Source organism: Arvicanthis niloticus, chromosome 22, assembly GCF_011762505.2.
Source record: "Arvicanthis niloticus isolate mArvNil1 chromosome 22, mArvNil1.pat.X, whole genome shotgun sequence".
Taxonomy (NCBI): domain Eukaryota; kingdom Metazoa; phylum Chordata; class Mammalia; order Rodentia; family Muridae; genus Arvicanthis; species Arvicanthis niloticus.
In genome coordinates this window covers 31,311,828-31,333,864 of record NC_133429.1, presented here as the reverse complement: position 1 = coordinate 31,333,864, position 22,037 = coordinate 31,311,828, and the positions used below count along the sequence as shown (strand labels likewise).

Genomic DNA, 22,037 nt, shown 5'->3' with positions numbered 1-22,037 from the left:
GCCTAGCAGCTGCAGCTGGGTGGAGCCTCGCTCCTCCGCCCCACCTATGGGATGGACCCTGCCTACAGTTCTGGTCCACCACACCCTTCCTGGGCGGTCTCCAGGCATCTAGCTGCCCTGACATTATCGGAGCCTGGCTTCCCACTCGAGTTCAGACGGAATGAGGTGACTAGTCTCCCAAAGCAAGAAGGACCACCTCTATCTCAGTTGCTCCTGCTTCCCCCGACTCCGCGGTGTTAATGACCAAAGACAAACTTCTGCCTCTCTCCCGTCCCAACTCCCACCTTTTCAACCTAGAACTCGCACATATCGAAACTCCTAGGGTGCCGTGGAGGTCTGGGCATGCTCAGTATCAAGGCAGGTTTTGATTGAAAGTTAAAAAAAAAAAAAAAAAGCTTTGTATTATGCTTGCTTCTTATCCAGTGCATATGGCTTACTGAACAGGTTGAGGGCATCCCCGAGTCTACCCACCGGGTTTAGAAAATGTCTTTTAGTGTTTTTCCTTGGGATCTGGTCTCCTCTTAGTTCACCCCACCCCCGCCACTCTCCTAAACCCTTCTCCTCAGGTCCCTGTCCGCTGTGGGGATGGAGAGACACTAACAGTACTGGGCTGGGCTCCGTTGCCTGAGAGGATCCACCTATTATTAGTGCTCTCTGATTGGCTCTTCTGAGCAGCGTACCTTGGTTGGAACCAATCAACAGCCGGGGCTGGGAGATGATGGGCGGCCGCCTCCTCACTGGAGGGATTCCTGGAGAAGCTGCAGTGTGGGGATGCTCTGACCGAGTTCAGCCCCCAGTGTCTTTCCTCCTCCTCCTCCTGCAGCGGCAGCATCCGCAGTTACCAGTGGGCAACTTGAGGCTGTAACCGGGGCAAGCCCCCAGGGTCCCGCTCACCCGACAGGGGGCTCAGCTCCCCGAAGGGGTGTGTGCAGGGCGGGGGCGGCCAGCTGGGACCAGCTGGTGGCCCTAGAAAACCTCACCCACACCCACACCCACACACCCCTTTTGTGTTGCAGGCTGCCCCTCTGAGAGCGGAGGCAGCGAGAGTACTCGGGTGCCTCGCACCGGTCCGCGGTGAGAGCAGCTGGGACCAAGACTCGCACCACCTCCGGGTCCTCGCTCCAGGTAAGGCAGCCCCACTGGCAGCGCGGCCACCTCCGTGGTACCTTGGTACCTCTGCGCTTGAATCTGTCTAGGAGACCTAGATACCACTTGATTTGTGGCGGTGGGAGACCTAGGGAGGGATCCCCCGGTAAGCCTATTGTGAGAAATGCAAGACCGTAAGTGCATCTCCGGGAAAAGCACTTTGCACAGGGCTGGTGATTCAGAACCAGGAGTTGATGTTGGGCATCCCCCATCTTCTTGCTTCTTCCATTCTCTCCTCTGTCCTCCACCCCCAGCGCCCCCCTCTCCTCCCCTTCCTCCCATTCTAAGCCAGCACAGTCCCCCCCCCGGGGGGGGGATTGTCTTTCTTACAGGGAAGAAGGGCAGTGAAGAAGAGGAAAAGATTTCTTTCTGTTGGAGGGCAGGATAGATTGCAACCCCGTGTGAAAATATGAGTCCAGGAAGGGATGAAACCACACAGAAAATTAAACTGAATGAGAGTAGACAAGTAGACCACCGGCTCCTGCTCCCAGAAAGGAAGTGTCAAGTTTGACTCCATCTCTTCCTTGCAAGAGGCTACAAATGGAACAAAAATAACCCAACACTCCAACCCACTTTCAACTGCTTAATTGCTGCTGCTCTCCTGTGCCTGCTATCAGAATCTTCTTGTTTGCATCTGTCCTATGGGGCTGACAGTTTGGGATAGCACATCAGTGTCACTGTCTGAACTTTGAGGGCTTCCCGAGTTTGTAAAATCAAAACTAGATCATTACCCTCCTGAGATTTGGGCAGGTGGCCTTTACAGTGGAAGGGTGAAAACATAGGAAGTTTCAAAACCTTTGCAGGTGACATCAGAATTATCAGGAGACTTAGATTTTACCTTGCTCTTGCTAATCTGGTTAGCTTTTGTGGACATGTTGATGTCCACATCCCTAACCTTAACCCTTTGGTGAAACACAGGAAGTTTAACTTTTGGGTTAAAGCTGCTTCTGTGCACGAGATTCCATTTTTTACCCTTTTAAAGGCTGAATTCGAATGTCACTGTCTAGATACTAAATTCGTGTCTCGACACACTGTTTTTAATATGAAAATATTGAATAGATATAAAAATGATGTTTCTGCGGTTTTCATGTTCCCTTCAGAAGGTAGATGTAGGTTTAGTTGGCAGGATCCTCATGGACTAGAAGAAAGTTTAGGAAGTAAAGGGGGGAAGATAGTCTCAAATTTAAAAGATCTTAAGGGGAAGAAACATTTCTCTTCTCACATCTTGTTAAAAGAAAGCTATTGAAACAACAACTTCCATAACTGTCAGAGAAACAGGTCAAGCACATCGTACTTGTTAGACCGAGTCTTGACAATAGCTTCTGCAATCTCTAATTCCATCATCTCTGATCTAAGCTCTGTTTTCCTATTATTCCTCGGAGACTGATAAGCGATTACCATCAGCAGAGAGGGGGAGGGAGTAAAGGGAAATATCCAGTTATATGTAACAGGAAAGCACTGCAAGTGGGTTCTGCAAGAGCAGAGCAAAGGCAGCAGATGCTCGTTCCAAGATAAATCTTTCTGATTTATCAGGAGAAATGCCAAGTCGTAGTTTTTTTGTTTTGTTTTGTTTTTTCCTAAATGTCCATTTGAGATAAGAAGAGGAGATCTTCCCTTCTTAAGTCTATATCAACTTCCACATCAGCCTGGGTATCCCAGGTAAATTTTTTCAAATCACATACCTTTAACTTGTAAGTTTCTACACAAACTTAGGAAAGAGCTGACTTCATGTGGCGTCAGTGATACTGACTTACATATTGATGAATATTAATATTGTGTATTATTTTCAAAACCGTTTTCTATTCTAGATGATTATCTCACCTACCTTAGAAGATTTCATGCACATAGGCATGTGCATGCGTGCATACATACACACACACACACACACACACACATAAACACACATACATACACTCCACACCACACACATACACCATGCGTACACACTCATATCACTCTTGTATAGGCACACAGGAGATTTTTCTAAAGCTTGACATCTAAATGACTTCTTGAAAAATGTAGTGTCTCTTCTGGGATCTACGACTTTTCAGAGGGAACACTTTTCGGGTACAAGGACAAAAGGATAACCACTTAATTACTTCTCTCGTGTGTGTACAGCTGAGTTTACAAGTTTGGACATGAAAAGACGGAAAGGAAAGAAGTAGCTTTCCATGGGGACAAAATAAGATTTTGTTTGCTTGTTTTTGCACTGTGCTGGGGACATCTGAAAGTGTAGGCTTGGTTTGTGATATTTATTTGCATGACTCTGTGTAAAATATTAATTATTACAACAGTGTGTACAGAGATGCTTATGAAAGTGAAGGGTTTTTTTCATGTACTTCTGAAAAACTGAGCCTTCGTATACTGCAAGTCATATCCAATTGTAAGATGCCTTGAACAGATTGAAGACTTTAAATGATACAGAAAATTTATGGTCACAATTTTATACACTCCTAATTTTTTACCCTTTAAGATGATAGTGTAGTAAGTCTTAGTAATGCTTTAGAGTGAATATGATAATAATTGAAGATATCATTATCAGAACTGAAGGCTGCAATAGAAGGGAAATCCTAGTAGCTGAAATACCACATGGTAGTTATCAATATTAGTTTTGCACCTTTTGTCTACATAGAAGGTGTTAGCTAGTCTAGCTGGTTAAATATTTAGGTGGTTCTAATCAGTTTTTTTAAAAGGAGAAAACATGCTATTTACTTTCTCAGATATGCATATTAGACTTGAAGCTAACAAAAATAAAACTAGGAAATGGTAGTTTGTCTTAATATGTTTGCAGAATGAGCTGTGAGATTAATAAATACATTGAGGAATGCTTTGGAAATCTGAAAGTTAATTTGAACTTCCTGTTAGTCTAATAACACATAGAAATAATATCAATTCATCTCTTTCCATGTCAGTATATTAAATCAGTTTAGAGTATATCCCCAAAACAGATTCTCATAGCCATCTTATGGGAAAGAATTTAGATTTAAGGAGCCAATTTATATAAATCTCATACCTTCTGGTTCTTGTGCTTTCCAGTTTATGCAACACCTGGGAAGGCTTATTATTAATTCTAATTTGTAAGATGGTATTTATTTTCCTAATGGTAATTATTATGTAGTTCGGGGGGTAAAAAAAAAACTCAATAAGACAATCTGATTATATAATATGGAATTTTATCTAATATGATGGGTAACCCAGACGAAGCATGGACTTTATGCTAAATTATAATGTAGTTTTAGGTCTTACAAACATTTTACAAAAATGTAATGGTTTTCTCATTAAATATCTGATCCACTTGTGTTTTAAATAATTTGAAGATTTATTAGTCATGAATGTATCTTCACTGAAAATTTATTAGATACAAGATGATTTCCCAGCTGATTTTATTTTCATTAAAATTAGCCAGATCTATTTACACAGGGATCAAACAAATGAGTATGAATACATAATTTTAATTTGGATATATATTCTAAAATTATATAATATTTCTTTAAATGATGAGGAGATAATGGGCTTAAATATAAGTTATAGTATGCTGAAATTATAGTATGCTGAAAATTGGGTGTAGTCACTTTTCTAGTACCAAAGGAAGGTAACAACATTTTAGGAATACACTGAGACTTCGAGTAGAAAGACCAGGATACCTAGAGACAAAATATTTGCACCAAGAGCATTACTTTTACTCATGTACTTCCCAAGACTGGGGAAGGAGTGATGGAATGACTTCTCAGTATAAGAAGATGTTCCTCTTTATACATTTAACAGAAGTTGAAGTCATAATTTTGTTTGATTTGGATATGGTCGATGATCGAGTCTGACTATAGTGCCTTTTGAGATGTTTCGGTGACCATTTGCTTCTAGGTGACGTACGTGTTCATTCATTTTATAGTTTTATGTAATTAGAGGTCATTTTATAGTTTTATGTAATTAGAGGACACGGTTAGCATTGCTTTTATTTGAGTGGGGGCAAGAAAGAACCGTATCTTCACATCTAAATTCTTCAAGGAATGACTGATGTTTTTCATCGTGTTACATAAACTTTATCCAGACCTTCTCACTTAACATGTGCATTTTCTTCAAGAGAATTTTAATATGACCAAGCCAAAGGGAACGGCTATTTTCCCTTAGTTTCACAGAGAGGTCTTGAGACACTACTTTCATTAGCTCTAAAGTCAGAAATGATAGCTGGGCACATTGATAGCATCAGACTCAAGTGAATCCATTATCCATGGGAACATAAACTTCCTTAAAGTTATGATATCATTATTCAGAAAATTTTCATTCTTTTCTATCTATATAAATGGAACATTGACTTTTTCTGCTGTAATAAAAAAAATCTTTTTTAAAATGAGGGTTGTCTGCCATTGTAAGATGACATTGTTATCTATAAATTTGTTTTAGAGTGCATTCATAGGTATCCTGGAGCCTATGCAGCCTGATGCATGTTGGACATACATACCTTAAAGTGTATGAGAAAAATACATTTTTGTGTTGTAGAAATAATAATGATAAAAATGTTGTTTATGTGCTGTAATGTATAATGTTCAAAACCCATACCAAAGGAATCTTTTAAAATGACAGTTTTTATTCACTCGAAAACAATACTCAAGACAGTTCTGAAAGACTACAAAAACTAATTTAGAGTAACAAGCACGTTTTTGATACCGTTATGAGTTTCTGGCCACCCCTCTGTGAAACTCAAAGCTCATAAAGAACGACAATCCCTATAAGTTTTTGTACTTATTTTTACCTCAAGTTCGAATTGTATAGATCAATTCCAATCATCTTTGACATTGTTTTGATTCTCTAAGTAGACGTGCGGGGTTTAGAAACATGTCAGCTCAGTGGTTGTGGTATAAAGAGTAAAGGAAGAGTGTTGATTATTTCTGTAAATGCCGTAACTACAGAGAGCATGGTTGTTGTACTGATTGTGTGCATAGGGAGGCACAATGTCAAAAGAGGTCTCCAGAAAATTATGATGCATGCAAAGATAGAAATTATCATCTAGTTCGCAACTGTTTGTGCTAAACAAGAGATGGAGAATTTATTTCCACATTCTCCATCTCATTCCACACGAGAACGGCCTTTAAACCAGTATCAGAATCAGGTAAGATTATTTGCCAAAGTTGTAATTCAGTAACTTTCTTAGCAGTCCTGTCAGACAACATTCTTTACATGTACTAGGTTACAAGCATGCTACTGAAACCATAAGTGATACACACAAAACACTTAGCGAAAGGCCTCTGTTGGGAGGTAATTCTGGATTGAAAGATCTGATAAGTCCCATCCACTATGGCACAGAAATGGGCACTCACTGTCTTTGTGAACCTATTGCTATTATTTGTGAAATATGGCTTAGTGGATGATTCTAACACGCCTAGCATTTGTATAATTATTTTTTGCCAAAGGCAGAAAGTCATTGTATATTGTTCTCTGTGAGAACTAAATATTTTATTTTCTCTCTTAAACAATTCAACTACTTAATCAAGGATAAAATGTGCACACATACTCGAAGACGAATATAATTGAAGGTTTTTAAATGTCAAACATACTTCCCCTGAATTGCTTAAATGATAACCACTGTCTTTGTGTTTTGTCTTCACTCTCCCTGACCATGACCGTAATTTTTGTTATATGGTAACAGAGAAAAGATCAGACAACCCCCACTTCAATCCTCTGGTGAATTACCTGGGTGCCCCTGCAGATTACAGCATCCTGTTTTGCCTGAAGCTCACTTCTTCCTTTTTACCTGTGATCCCATGCCTACCCTAGATAGGAAGCAGGTAATTGCATTTACTAATTGCTACTTTGAGATTCCTTCATCAACGAGAAGGCAAAAACACATGGAAATACTCTGAACATACACAGCTGTGTGAGACTCTTATTAACCCTTGAATGTGTGGTGCACTCACTTACATAAAGTGTAAGGCCATTTATAAAACAACTTCTTCTTCGGGAATTTCTTTCAATTCCTCACAGGTTATGTAAGCCAAAGTCAAGGCCATTAAACCAGAAGTTGCTAGAGCATTTTTACTTAACACCTGAGGATAATACTGAAGTACTTATCCAAACAAAAGTTCCAAGTTAGGCATGGAGGTAGACGCGTGAAATCCCAGTAGTTGGAAGATTGAGGAAAGAGGATCAAAAGACCTAGGCCATTCTCAGCTAAATAGACTAGCCTGAGGTATCTGAAACTGTCTCTCAACCCTCACCCCCCAGCCCAGAAAAGAATTCCAAATCATCCCTTCTCAAACCCAAATGTGCCTGTGATTAAGAACTATGCCTGTTTTAAGGATGCATCCTTAGAAGACATTTTTAAACAAAGCTGTGGCCGGCCATGTAACTTACTTCACAGGCGATGAGCAAGCAAGGAGGCAGGGCAACAGGGCTTAACACCCTAAATGAGCAGTAGAACTTGTTTGCTACTCTTCAGCAAACTGAGTGTCGTTTTTTCCGAGTCCTGACCTCCAACACTCTATACAGTGAAGTTGCGGATAGGGCCCCATTAACTACTATGAAGCACAGGAACTACCTAGCGGCTTATCTTTGGGGGAAAAAAAGGGGGGGGGGAACATATCCAGAAATGCTATTTAAACAAATGGTTTAATGGCCTTTGATGCAGGAACAGGCAGGGGAGCAGGAGATTCAGGCACCTTCAGACAGCTCCTGACTTTCGGTTTTGAGTTAACAACATTGTTAAGAAGCACAGTTGACACAGTTTCTCAGCAGAAAGGCTAGGTAGCAAAGCAATGAAATTTGTTTCTGACACAGTGTCTCTGCCAGATCCTGGCTTACCAGGCTGGCTTGCTGCCTAATCTCTCGCATTTTCATCAGATTTGAGGAACGAATAAAACCAGCCATTGGGCATTAGAACATATTTCTAGAACATTTTGGATCTCTTCTATGAAGAGAGTCACGTCACCATGCTACTTTAACAAATATTAAAAATACGAGACCACAGATGTTAGATTAAAAGTACATACATGTAAACAGGACTGCTGTCTGCATAAAAACGTGGGAGTTTCAACTCTCTAGACAGACGACCAGGATCTACAGGAGTTATGTGAGCCACACATGCCATGACACATAGGGACCTGTTTTAAATGTTTTGCTTAAATTATAACATTAAAATTTAAAGGTCAGGCAAATCACTACAAGACATGTCTAAGACTAGCAATCAAAACATGACAGTTTAAAAGAAAACCAGCATACCCCTAAACCCAAATTATACCACTTTTTTTAAAAAGTTTTTAAATTGTTTTTATAGATATCATCTTGTGATGATTTTTTTTTTTCGTCTAGGGAGTCATAGATACTTCCTGAGCAACTCCTAGATAACACAAAATGAATATTGGTGTTTGGATAGAGCTTGACTTCTGCAGGAACAAGGAAAGAGATGAGTCCTGCTATATCTTTGGGATTCTGTCATCAAGGACATATTGGCCACATAGGAACCATTTTATTTCTCTTGACTTCTGACTTTTATACTTGTTCTTAGGCATTGAAGCGTGTTACTGCTTATTGCATGAGTAGAAAATATTATTGTTTCAGCTTTCTGGCTATGACAATACTCCAGGAATTCTCTGCAATTTCTTCCCTCCTATAAGGTCAATTCTTCTCCCAACCTTTTCCTTCCTGCTCTCTCTTTTCATTTTCCTCTTCACTCTCTTCCCCCTCCTCACCTTTTCTTTCTTTTTGACAGCTTCATAGCTATGCCCCCTAGAGATGCAGTGCCAGAAGTCTTCTTCTTCTTAATTCTATTTTCACCATTACCAGCTTGAAACACTTTTTGCAACAACCACCTCATGTAACATGGATACAATATAACAATCAAGACATGTACCATGTAATGTGTATATGTTAGCATCATAAGGCATGTATATATAAGTACAGGAACATGCTCTTAATTTGTTTGCATAACTGACATGCTTAATGGAATGTGCCACAACTTGAGTGATTTTTAATAATTTGCATATTTAAGCCTCTCTTATGCATAATTTCTAGACCCAAACTGATTGCAGAGAAAATGAAGAATCACACTTTAAAATAAAAAGTGATAACCTGGCATAGAGTGCTTTGCACACTACCCTTGGCAATGCGTTCTTATTACCTTGATTGGTACATAGTTCTGTACTGGGGAAATTTTGTGTTACATTATTTGATCTTTATAGTAGATCCTTTCCCCCATTTTACAGATGTAATAAAGAAGAGTCGGATGCTTTGGTGGCTGCAATTACATACTGAGCATGTTTTTATATGTTATGTTTATTGATTTATATTGCCTTAGTACTCAATAATGAGAGTCATATGTTTCATAATGAGCCCCATATGAGAGGCTTAGTTTCTTCTTGGTGATCACAAACAAACAAAACATGTAATTATTAAATTAAAGTCTGTTTCTTATTGAGAAGGTAAAGAAGTTTTAATATTCTGTTATTTCTGCTATGCTAATTTTTGAGGGGCTTAAGTTTGTGTTTTAAAATTAATCAAGGACAAGTGATTTTAAAAAAAATAGAATTTCAAAGCCTATGCCATAATTTAGTTTTCTTTTAGCTAACCACTGTATTACAGTGATGTCAGATTAGGAATCCCATTTCCCCTCTGATCTCTGAGTTCCATAGCTCTAAGGTATCTAATGCCCTTAAGGATGCAAAGACCCATGATTGGAACAGTAGGAGCTAATTAGAATAATAGGATCTTTAGCTGTGCCATAGCTTCCTGGTGCCCTCTCACATCGTTCTCCTTGACACTCACAGATAGTTTCTCACCATCCCTCACCTAACACTGTTAGGAAGCTCTTGAGCCTGTTTGGGACTTTCCCTTCCTAGTGCTGTTTCTGTTTTACCCCAAGAAATCATAACCAAACCCTAACTGTAGATTAACCCCATGTGAAGTCTTTGCTGACAACTTCTGTGTTCCAGGATCAGATGTAGGAGGACACACTAGGCTCATGATCATTGCAATATGAATTAATATCACTGCTATCACAGATACTCTTACATAAGGAAATAGAAATTCTCATTTAGCTTGGCTCACAAACATAATGGAAAATTCTTTGAAGCATAGTCTAGACCTTTATAGCGATTCTGAATGAGGAAAACCTCATCGCCTTCTTATTTCTCCATACATATCAGATACTTTCCCACATGGCTTGGATTATGGATCCTATTTGATATCATTGATATGATTGATGATATATTCATATCTTTTAATAAGAGAATTATGAAAGGGCCATTTAAGTAACTTACCCAGGATCATAGCATATAGTATGACATGGGTAAATTCTTAGCCATCTGTTCACTGTGGCAATACATATTATTATCCTTGAACATATAAATGGCAGATGAAAAAAGAATAGAGGGTATCTCATAATGGATAACAATGGAGACAAAAACCCTAAAGTCTAGTTTATCTCCCACAATGTTCGCTTCAATTAGAACATCATATTACTGAGATATAAGAATGAATCATGAGGCTTTGTTCACTTGAAATGACAGGATCCAAGAGGACATATTACTTCTAAATATTGATTCAGAAATAAAATATAATAATGTCACTACTTGTTTGGTACTTGATGGTATATAATGTAGCAAACCACAGTATTATTTCTTCAGTACATATAGTAATGTGCCTGTCATATGTTGAGATGCTGGCAATATAGGCGTAAACATGGTAGACAAGTATTCTAATTTGATGGAGTTTGTTTACATGATAGGAGAAAAGACAGAAAACTAATAACAGCAACAAAATAGAACCATCGTAGCTTCAAATAGTAGTGATCACTAGGAAATCACAAATAAGCTAATAATTCAAACAAGTATAATTGGGAATATTGGGAAAACAAAAAATAGAGAAGTTGAGACATAGAAAAAGGAGGCCAGCCCTGTGACTGTGATGCAAAGACATTCATTGTTGCCAAAGGAAACACCAGCACAAAGTGAGCAGAACCAGCTCTTTCTACTTAACCATCCAGGACTGCTTCATTGACTTTTACTGTGCCTTAATATTCTAATTAGAAGCACTCTGCAATCATCAAGAAATTTCCAGTGTTATAATCATATATGATCTCAACATGTCCTAAGTATATGGGATTTATCTGGGTAATATTGCCCTGGTTTGTCTGTTATGCTATAGTGGTTTCAAGGGTTATAAATATTGAGCATAAAGTGAGTGGAAACTATTTCTGTATACTCTATACATCCTGAACCCACTCTTTGTGGGTAAATATTTTTATTCTCCATTATCATATGTTAGAATATAGCCCTTATACACTTTCTATACATCCTTTGTAAGATTTTTGTAGCCTTTTTTTTCTTTTTAATTTCTGAAAGAATCTAGTACATGCCTTCACTCCAGTTTTATTATTTTTATAGACTTAAGTGAACTCAGTAGGTTTTTATCACAGTAATGACTTTTTTTCAATGTAATTTCCTTCTGAGTATATTTTTTATTATAACATACAAAACTCTAGATTAGATTTTGAGACAAAGGTAAATAAATACCGAGGACATAATAAAACAAATTATTTTGTGTCGATTATCATTTAGACAACAGAGGTCTTGAAGTATTAACCGGAAATTATTTTTGCTTTTATCTTGTTTCATATCCTGGTTTCAAGAAGATAATACCCCAAGCCTGCCTAGGTCACTCTGTGACAGCAAAGCAGGTGCTTACAGATGCTCATTGTCCTGTGTGAAACCGCAATGCCATTTAATCTGCTGCAGCAGTTATTAAGCGATAATTAAAGCGTCAATCTTAAGTGACCCACTTTTTTCCTTCCCGAAGATTCTCTATAAGCTTAATAATAGCCACATATTTTTAAAATGGAGTCATGTTTGCTATGGTACTCTGGTCTGAAAGTGACACGTTAATATGTATTCCCTATCTATCAGTGGAATTAACCAGCTTGTGTTCTGTTTTCTGTTATGTGCATACATGTGTGTTCTGATTTTGAGTTTTCATTCATGCGAAACTAAAGTGAGTTTTACAGGATTTTTTAAATCGTTTTTCTCACTTTGATTCTTTATTCCCAAGAGGACAATAAGAAAGGAACATTTGATAGAAAAAAAATGTAATTAATGAATCCACTAATGATATTTTGTAATATTTTTAAGTTACATTAAGTAACATTTACTTACGTTAAGCAAATATACACATAGGTAGTTCCCTTTACTGTCTCACACTTGCTATTTAATGTTTATTTTTACCTAGTTAATAAAAAATGTCCTGGTCACCACCAATCATACACACACACACACACACACACACACACACACACACACACACATCATGGGTGTAGGTGCTTGAAGGTCAGAAGAGAGCATCAGATTGCCTGAACTGATGTTATAGGCCACCTTATGTGGATGCTGGGAACTGAACCTGGGTCCTTTTCTTCATAGTGTGTTCTATTAATCACTTAGTCATACTTCCAGCTCCACAAACTAGATTTTAAAACACTTCTTTAAATGTATTATATCTTTTCAATGAATATCAGTGCATTTTAAATATCTTTAGCATATGACCACTGTGCAAATGATAGTAATTTGCAGCAGTAACATATTTTAATAGGTTAATTAGCATTTTCTGTACTCATATGTTGGTAATTTTGTGTGAATTTTCATGTTTTTTTTTTTGTTGTTGTTGTTGTTTTTCTTTCTGATGTCCACAGTCCATCTGGGACCAGTTACCAACAAGTGTTGTCATGCTACCTTAGGAGAAATCCAGCTGAGAGCTGTAAGCTGCCTATTGTTTAAACAGGGTCAACATGTTAGAACTCTTTTTTTACCATTATGGATAAACTTGTGGAGTAGAGAAAGTTTATACAGAATAACCAATTCTCTCCTTTTAAAGCACTGATGGGAAAATTTTGCCTATGAAACAAACAGTCAAGACTGAGTGAAAGCATTTAGAGTTTTAAATATTAATGGAGATCGTTAACATGGTCTACAAGGCCCCTTGTGACATCCTGGCCCAGAATTACTACATCATTTATTACTCTTAAGACTTCCCTCCTGTTCATCCTCTGTGAACATTTTGTATCTCCCACCAGGTCTATCTTATATGGCATCCATCCTGTATAATTCAGTTTAAATATGTGTTCCTCAAATAAAATTTCTTATCCTCTGTCTTTCGCTCAAAGATCGTATCATATACTTGAATTTTTCTAGCATTGTGTTTATCTATTTTTTATAATTATCTTTTTATATGACCATCTACTTGTTAGTTAATGAGTCCACTAGGGTTAGAGAATGTGTTTAATTCATGTTTATCTTCCTAGGCAGTTAGAGTACTGCCCTTAAATACAAACCCTGTTATATCTTGTTGAACAGGGAAATAAAAATGTTAGTTTTCTAAAGTGGGCATACAAACGAGGCAGCTTCTACTTTTTCTAAGGTAAGCAGGATTCTTTCATTGGTCATTATCGTGTCAGAGAGAGGGATATTCCTGTGATCTAGAATGACAGGAAAAAAAAAAACAAAAACATACATACAAACAAATAAAAACAAACAAAACCAAGTAGCCAGAACTCAGTAACTATCTTTAAAGGAAGTGAGGGTTAGGGTAGGAGAGAAAGCAGATAGAGGAAAGAGAAAAAAAAAACAAACTACTATTTTAAAGTGATTTCTCCTTAACCCAAGCTTGGTTCGCCCTAAGGCATATGACCTGATCTCTTTATGCAAACTCTACCTCCCATTAATTTCCCATGGCATTCTGTATTTATTATAACGCTTGCATTTTGCCATTATGTAATTTATGTATCAAACACTGGGAGAAACCACTAGAAGCAGAAACTACTAGACATGAGGCTTGATCTATGTCCCCGTGTTGTCTTCTGCAGTGCCCATTATAATACCTGGCTTATTGATAGGTGTTTCAAAAATGTTTGCTGGAGGTCATTACCCAGAATCCACTCACACACTCACCTACATACGTGCGCATGCATGCACCCACACACACTGAACAAATAAGTAACTGTAATAAAATATTTTAAATTAAAAAGAAATGTTTGTCAGGGAGTGTCTGGAAGTATAACCCAGGAGAATATCTGTCTTGCATTCACATATCTGGCATTCCCAGTACTGAATATACTAGTACATACCTGGAACCATAGTACAGCAAAGGCAGGAGAGTTAGTTCATGACCATCCTTAGCTGTATAAGGGGTTCAAGACCAAGAAAGAAAGGAAAAGAAAAAGACATTTGTTGAAAGAATGAAGGATGCTCAAAAGATAGGGGAATACGTGCACTTTGAATCAATGTTTTCTCTGTACACTATGTTGTAGACTCATAGATTCCCCTCTATGGTAAATAAAGAAAACAAAATATTTAATTTAGACGTCTTTGATGTTAAAATGGATCGTTTCACGGTGACTCCATCATACTCCATAACAAGTTCAAAATCTGTATGAATGTCGCTACTATAGGGAATCACTAAAATAGTGATTTCAGACCTGTTACATGACTATAACTGTGTATGTTTTTAGCTGAACATGAAACATGGAAGCTCCTGACTGTAACCACAGCTACATAATAGACTGATGAAGGAGGCTCCCAATATGCAGCTCTACCTGGGCAGCTTAGTGGGACTCTCTTTTAGAAAACAGAATTTCAAAAATTATCTTATGGTTGTAGCTTAGTGGTAGAGCACTGGTCCATCCCACATAAATAAGGTCCAGGGTTCAACTCCAATTCCAAAAAGGAAACCAGTTTTCACATTTCCCCGTGATAGGTCAAGGGTTGACAGACATAGTGTGGTAGAATCCTTTGAGCAGACTCTGAGACCTTTGTTATACTTTTGGAAACCTTAAGTATAATTTGTTTGACAAATATTGAATACTTAGTTGATTTTATGTTACAGATTCATATGTAACAGATGAGTATACTAATGACACTAAATGTAGTGGAAGGAATTTTGAAGTAGCATATAGAGATGGGCTCTAAATAGATGTTGCTAAATTTTTAATTAGCATTCTTCCCCAATTATTATGATAACTTTTATTCTCTCAAAAAATCATAGCATCACAGATTTTTTTTCTTTCACTGTTTGTTTCTTTTCTTTGTGATGGGAACAGTCTGTGATCTTACGTCCTCTTGGGTGTGAAAACATATCTTCAAAATCTGTCTGAAAGCCAGAGATATTCTGGATAAAGACAAAACAGTGAAACTGTTACAGAAATGAAAACAGATATTATTTTTAAGTGTTTCTGATTAGTTGATTTTTCGTTTGAGAGTAAGTAACTATCAGATGTCCCTGAGATACTGTGTATATTTCTCTATTTTTCTTCCAGCAACTTTATGCTAAATTATGAAATGAAGTCAATGAAGAATTCTCATGCTTATCACACTGATTCAGACTGACCTTATGTTCTGTAGGCTGCTGGATGGTTCCTGTATTATATCCAGCCATACCTCAGATTCCCACTTTTTAGGATTCTGTGGGAATGTGCTAAAAAAGCAGTCACTTACAAACCTCTGGTGGATACTTCTGAGTATTAGCCTTGTTGGTTTGGGGTTTTCTAATGCCTGTCTTACTCATTTTTAGTTTCCCTCTAACTCCTACACTTCATGTGTAGTTTTGATAATAAGAATCTTACTCAACTGACATTGTTAGTCAAGTCTCCTCTGCATCCAAGGTAAGATATGAATTCTTTTCTCTCTTCTGTTAATACTCAGAATATATTCTCTAAAATTAAGTAGAGAAAATCTGGTTTGTCCATTTGCATAAGTATGTGCACAAAGGCAGAAACTGAGGTTTCATCACAATGTAGAAAACTTAGGATTCTAAAGTGCTTAAGATTCACCAAGTAGGTTTGAAAACAGGCCTAACACATCCCTCCAGTCAAGGACCTTCTGAGGTAGGGAAACTTGTACCATAAGTAGCAGTATGGAAATGAGTGTGAATGGGTATATACCACGTGAAGAAGAGACTCAGTAATCATAAAGGAAATGAAAAATTAAAGACTCCTGTGAGTTTAGAGAGGAGACTTTTCTTATAAAAGTTTCCCGAGACTTCTGTTTTATGGGGAAAGAACATCAAGGGAGCCTTGGGATTAATATTGATCAGTGTTTGGGGTCATAATAAAGAACCCATGATGAGGGCTGTACTGATTTATAATGAAATAAAAATTATCGAATATAGGAGGCACTAATAATTTTCATTAGATGAAATATTGAATGGTAAAATCCTACATTTATAATCAGCCACTATGAAATAGATTGTAAAACACTGACTGATGTCTGAAAACTATTAAACCATTATTTGTAAAGTAACTACTAATATCATGACCATCGTAAGATATATGGTTAAAAACAGTAGCCCAATTACCAGGGAAAATACCACAGTTATTTAATAGCAAATTGTATCGTAAGTGTATACTGACCTTCAGTGAATATCTCATTTATATTTCTGGGTGTGTGTTGTTTTTAAAAGTATAACTAGTGTATTTTATCACTGGGCTTTTATTTTATCTGATTTAAAGAACCAGTGCTGACATTTCCCAGCTGATTTCCCCAGGATCATGTCAGAACTAGTGCACTTAGAACTAGACAGCTCATGATGCGCCTCTTCCTTGCTGTGTAATCTTTGCTTCCCTTACTGCCTGGTTTTCTCAACTGCAATATCTTTGGGTCTCCCTTTCATGGCAGAACTGTTTCCCTCCTTTCTAGAAACCTCTTCCTGGATTTTTTTTTTTCATTATTCATCTTTCTATTCTTCCAAATCTGTTGGCATGTGTACTAGCTCTCTTCTCTTTCCCCTTCCTCGATTTAAATATTTCTTCATCTTCAATGCTTGGGTAAAAAGCAACCATCTGCTAGAGTGACACCAATATTAACCCCCTTCACACACACATTTTAGATATATTGATTGTTCATTGAGAATCAATTGTATTGATTCTTCGTGTGCTTACATTCTCACCTCGTTCATAATATTGTAAGCAGGACCAAGTGTTCTTTGTGGTTAGCTCATTGATTACCTTGCTTTGTTTTGTTTTCATAAACCAGGTCATTAGGCACCAAATGGGCTCTTGATAGTCACTGATTTCTTAAGATGCTGGTGTAGTCTTTGGAGGGGAATGACAAATAACTGATAAACACAAACATGTTGCAATTTTATGCCGTGACAAAAAGCTTTCACCTATTTTTCCTCAGTTACTAGGACACCATTACGTATCATTGTCTTCACATTTATATGAAAGCAGTTTTAGAGACCCACATTATTTAAATCAGAATGGAAAACCTAGTTACTGGGTTATGCAAGCATTCTGCTCACCAGCAGGCTTTCTGGACTCACCATACGTGTTGTGTAAGGTACCAGTTCATTCAAGAAAGTCTTGAATACAAGTTTGTGGATTGTAAAGTAGTAACAGTAAAATAATAGTTACTGGATATTTATTTCTATCTGCAAGTCTCTTTTGCGAGCTTTGCAAGTTGTGAAACTTAAGACACCTTGAAACTTGTAGCGTGAATGTAAGATGAAAGGAAACTTTGTCAGAGATATCCAAAGAAATCTATGACAATTTGAGTTGTGCTCTGGAGGAAGGTCACAGATTTGGTGATACCCTTTAAGTTGACTTCCGTCAGCATCCCCTCTTCAAAGGCTGAGTGAAGTCTGCTAAAGACTTAGCAGGCCAGGCTTATCCTGTCATACATAACATCTCTAGAATGGCTTCTTGGATCTGATGACCCAGTCTTGTGTGATTTAAGTGCTGATGATTATTCTAAGTCACATTTCTATATGGAAAATATGTTCAGGAGATTCTACAACAATTAAGATGAATATGTTCACAACTATGTCATATGTATATATGCTGGCTTTTATTCATGATAATCTTGATTGTCTCGATTGGATTAGCTGTTTTTCTGTGATATTGATTAAGGATCAAGGTAGGATACTGAGTTGCCCTTCCCTATTTTGTAAGATATACTTGAACTATGCATTTAACGAGTCCTTGCTGAATATGATCCAAGAATGATGGTTCGAGTGGAGTGATGTTTTGCCCATTTCAGTAAGCAAAATGTGATATAATGTCAGCCTCTTTTATTGGGTTTACTGGTAGGAAAATACCATAGTTAAATATCTTAGCTTGGAAACCTACCATTATTTTCAAAAGTACAACTTTATCAATCCTCAAAATATAGCACCTATGGATTTCTGAACATAACACTCTTTAAAAATTACGTTAGTTACTAATAGTCCAGGGCTTAGCATTGCAATTAAATGTCCAAAAAGTGGTTTAACCCAATCTTTAATAATATGTAATATGCAAAATCTTGGTGACTGAAGTCATCAAATATTGTAATACATGTCTGTAATCTCAGTATTTGGAAGATCACAGCAAGCGAATATTAAGCTGAACCTGGGACACTCACTAAGTTGGGGGTCAGTGTTAAGAATCTGTCTCAGTAAGAGTCATTAGCCCAGAAGGCAAATGCTTGGCTCATTTCCCTCTCCCCACTGCTATACATTGGCTTTAACATGGATGCTACCAGAGTTTTTGATTTAGACAGAGGGAAGACATGGTTTTGCTAGACAAAATAACATTTCAATGGTCTGCCTTGGCACTCAATAAAATACTAAATGTGTGGAGTGAAATGGGAAAGAAAGTGAAACTTAACTTGGTATTTATAAGATACCCGTATGTATGTGACTTAACTGTACATTCACGCCCTCAGTTCTCTCCAGGAGAAACAGTTAGTAATGGATAACAGTGAGAGGAATTCATTTTGAAAATTTCATTGTAGGAATCACTGAATATACATCCTAATGTGAGTCACTTGGACAGTGAACTCCTGGCATACTTATGTCAAAGTTTTGAATTAGAAAAATAAGATACCCAATATTATGGTGATGCTGTCATTACATTAACTAAGTTTGCAGATGAGTTGCTCTGTTAATGATCTAGATCGTCCAGAGTGTTTCCCAGTTCTCATTATGATTCTAGTCACTGTAACGAGTATGCAGAGACTGGGCAGGTACAGTTCCTGAGAATTTATAAGCAACTTATTAACAGCAACAGTGAGAATAGCTGGCAATTTTGTTCCTCCTTTAAATGTACAAATCATAGTTCTAATCTTAATCTATTTTTATTTTACTTTTTACTGGCCTGTAACAGACTTCATGAGGTGGCTAATACATATTAACTACGTAGCTGTCTAACACTGAAGAAACATTATAGAGAACCTAAGCCAATTTCTCTTCCTACACTTATATCCAAACACAGGGTCTTGAACATATAAGGTACACTATACCACTGAGCTATACCGTCACCTTAACAATATTTTATGACTGATTTCTTTTTAAACCCCCACTGTATGCAAAAATTTGAATCAACTTTAAGTGTAACTTTCAAAACCAATTCACATAGGCATATTTTTTCCGTTTGTACTGAGAAAAAATGTCTTAAGTAGTAACATTTTTGGCTTTTCAAAAAGATTGAAAGCATCAGACAGATAGTATGAAGTTCTTGCTATTTGGAGACAGTGGCAATAATATCGAGGCTTTCATATAAAGAAAATTTAATATGAGTACTGTTAAAATTGGTACAGTGAGTGTTGAAGTGTGACTGGAATTAACGTCTAAGTAAATATACAGCCTAAACAGACAGATAGATTTAAGACTGAAAGTTATCTCGTGTTGCATAGAAAAACCAAGAAGTACACACCAGGAGACATAGTTAGAAATAAGTGTATTTTTGTATAAAAATAAGTGTATTTTTAGACACATGCTCTTGCTATTTCTAAGACACGGGAAAGTTTCCTGTCAGTTTCTCCTCTGGAACGCAGCCTTTAGCCTTTCTCTTGCAGAGCCTTTCCAGAGATGTAGGCGAATAAGAAGGTTAGCAACGGAGACTCTTTTCATAAAAGGTCAGAGATATGTTCCACAGTTAGCAAAGGTGCAATGCTCTTCCCAACTGCCATTGCATTCATATTGCTTTTAATAGTTTGTTTTATGTTTTTTTTTTTAAATGGTTCCCAGACCTTTGAAATATCAGGAGATCTAACACCTGGACCAATGTCTACACTGCCTGTATCCTCCCTTGAAATTTTCCTTCATAAACATTCTAGAACTCTCCAAATTCTCCTCCTTTTTGATGTTATGTTCTCTTTGCAGTGCTTTGGATATATCTATTCTGGTTATGGATCTTAGCTTTGGCTTGTTTTTATTTGTGCATTTTTTTTTTTGAGACAGTATCTCTCCTGTAGCCCAGGCTGATCTTTAATTTTCTGTGTAGCTAAGAAGGTCCTCGACCGCCTGACATTCCTCCTGCCTCTGCCTTCCACTTGCTGGGTGTGTGCCACAATGCTCATCTTAATCTTAGTATTTATTCATAATTATGACTTTTAATTACTCCTCTCCAACAAGTAAAGTTCAAGTTGCAACGGCTCACATCCTAGAATCGTCCTGGCAGAAGCTTCCTCCCAAGCCTCATGCACTCCTATCTTTGTGACATGGAGTCCCTAACCATCTTCCTCACCCTGAGCATGAGTTTTTCACTAGCAAATGAACATCCAAATAATACTATTTGCTACCGAGACTTGTCAGAATTTAATAAGACAGCCACCTATTAAATGCTTATCAGAGAGCCGACAATAGTAAGAACTAATTATGAGCTAGTCATTAATATAACAGCATTCAATGCCAGACAGGGGAAAATAAATACACACGACCCCAGTTGCATGTAGAATTGAAGTTGAATTCCAAGGAACTGGAGAGATGGGCCATATGGTATAAAGTGATTGCTGAATAAGCATGAGAGCTTGAGTTCAGATCTCCAATACCACATTTTAACAGCCAGGCTTGCTGTTGCTGTGCATCTATGGTAATTCTAGTTTTGGGTAGACAGAGACAGGTAGGTCCTGGGACTTACTGGCCAGTCAGCCTAGACTCCTTGGGAAGATCTGTGCTGAGGGTCGGGGCCCTTGAACAAGTGTTAGTTAGAACCCAAACTTCCAATTAAAGAATAGGTTAAGTTCAAGGGACTGATTTTGTGTCATGATGACTTTACAGTATGTTAGTTATTTGAAAATTTGTCAAGTTATATTTGAGTTTCATCACTACAAATTTTAAGTATAGAAAAAGGCACATTACCTTGATTTAGCTATTCCATAACTTATTATATAAAACCTATTATATATTGTATATTATACTACATATTATACATTATACTGTGTACTATTTGTTAAGTAGGGATCATTGGATTGATTTAAATGTTCTAAATGTACTCATATGTAATAGAACATGTTATATATTGTAAGTATATTTAATTTTGCCATTTAAAATTAAAGTTAAAATGTTAATTATCTTAGCCAGAAGTGTTAGTATGTCCTTTCAGTTTTCCCAAAGAATTTTTTTAAAACACATTAAAATAGCTACTTATTGAAATGAATTATTCATAATAAAGTAATTTCTTTTGCGAAATATGGTCATTGAATTCAAAATATGAAAAGATAATAAGAGTTTACTCATTAAAGTAATTTATGACATTTAAAATTGTGAGATTAAGTCTTCAAAATTAAATGAAATAACCAAAAAAGTCTTCAATTATAATGTTTATTCTGTCAAATGCTTGATGTAACATAATATTTGTTTTAGAAGTTACCAAAGAGTTAGTATTTGTGTACATCCTATACAATAATGGTGCCTTGCAATACAGCATTTTGATTTAAAAAAATAAAATGTTGTTACAGACTCATTTTCATTTTTGATATTATAAATTTTAAATATTTGTCATTATGTAAAAAAAATCCTCATGTTGATTTGGGTTTTCTGCTGAATTGCAAATATTGCCTTTGTGATAATTGCTATAGAAGACCCAAATGAATGCTTCTGATGTGCATAAAATACATGAGAATGACAGCCAATTCTCAGTCTACTAAAGACAGGAAGACATA

General features: G+C 37.1%; 1 protein-coding gene across 6 annotated transcripts in view; it reads left to right on the top strand.

The window, feature by feature from the left end:
* Positions 1-743: 743 nt before the first annotated feature.
* Syt1 (synaptotagmin 1) overlaps positions 744-22,037 on the top strand; it is a 509,196-nt gene continuing 487,902 nt past the window's right edge. For 5 of the 6 annotated variants that reach the window (XM_076920174.1, XM_076920176.1, XM_076920168.1 and 2 more), the window contains exon 1: positions 745-1,125. The gene's annotated coding sequence lies outside the window, so the exon portion shown is untranslated. Of the gene's footprint in view, positions 1,126-22,037 lie in introns of all 6 variants that reach the window. The other variant, XM_076920178.1, reaches the window with a different exon arrangement.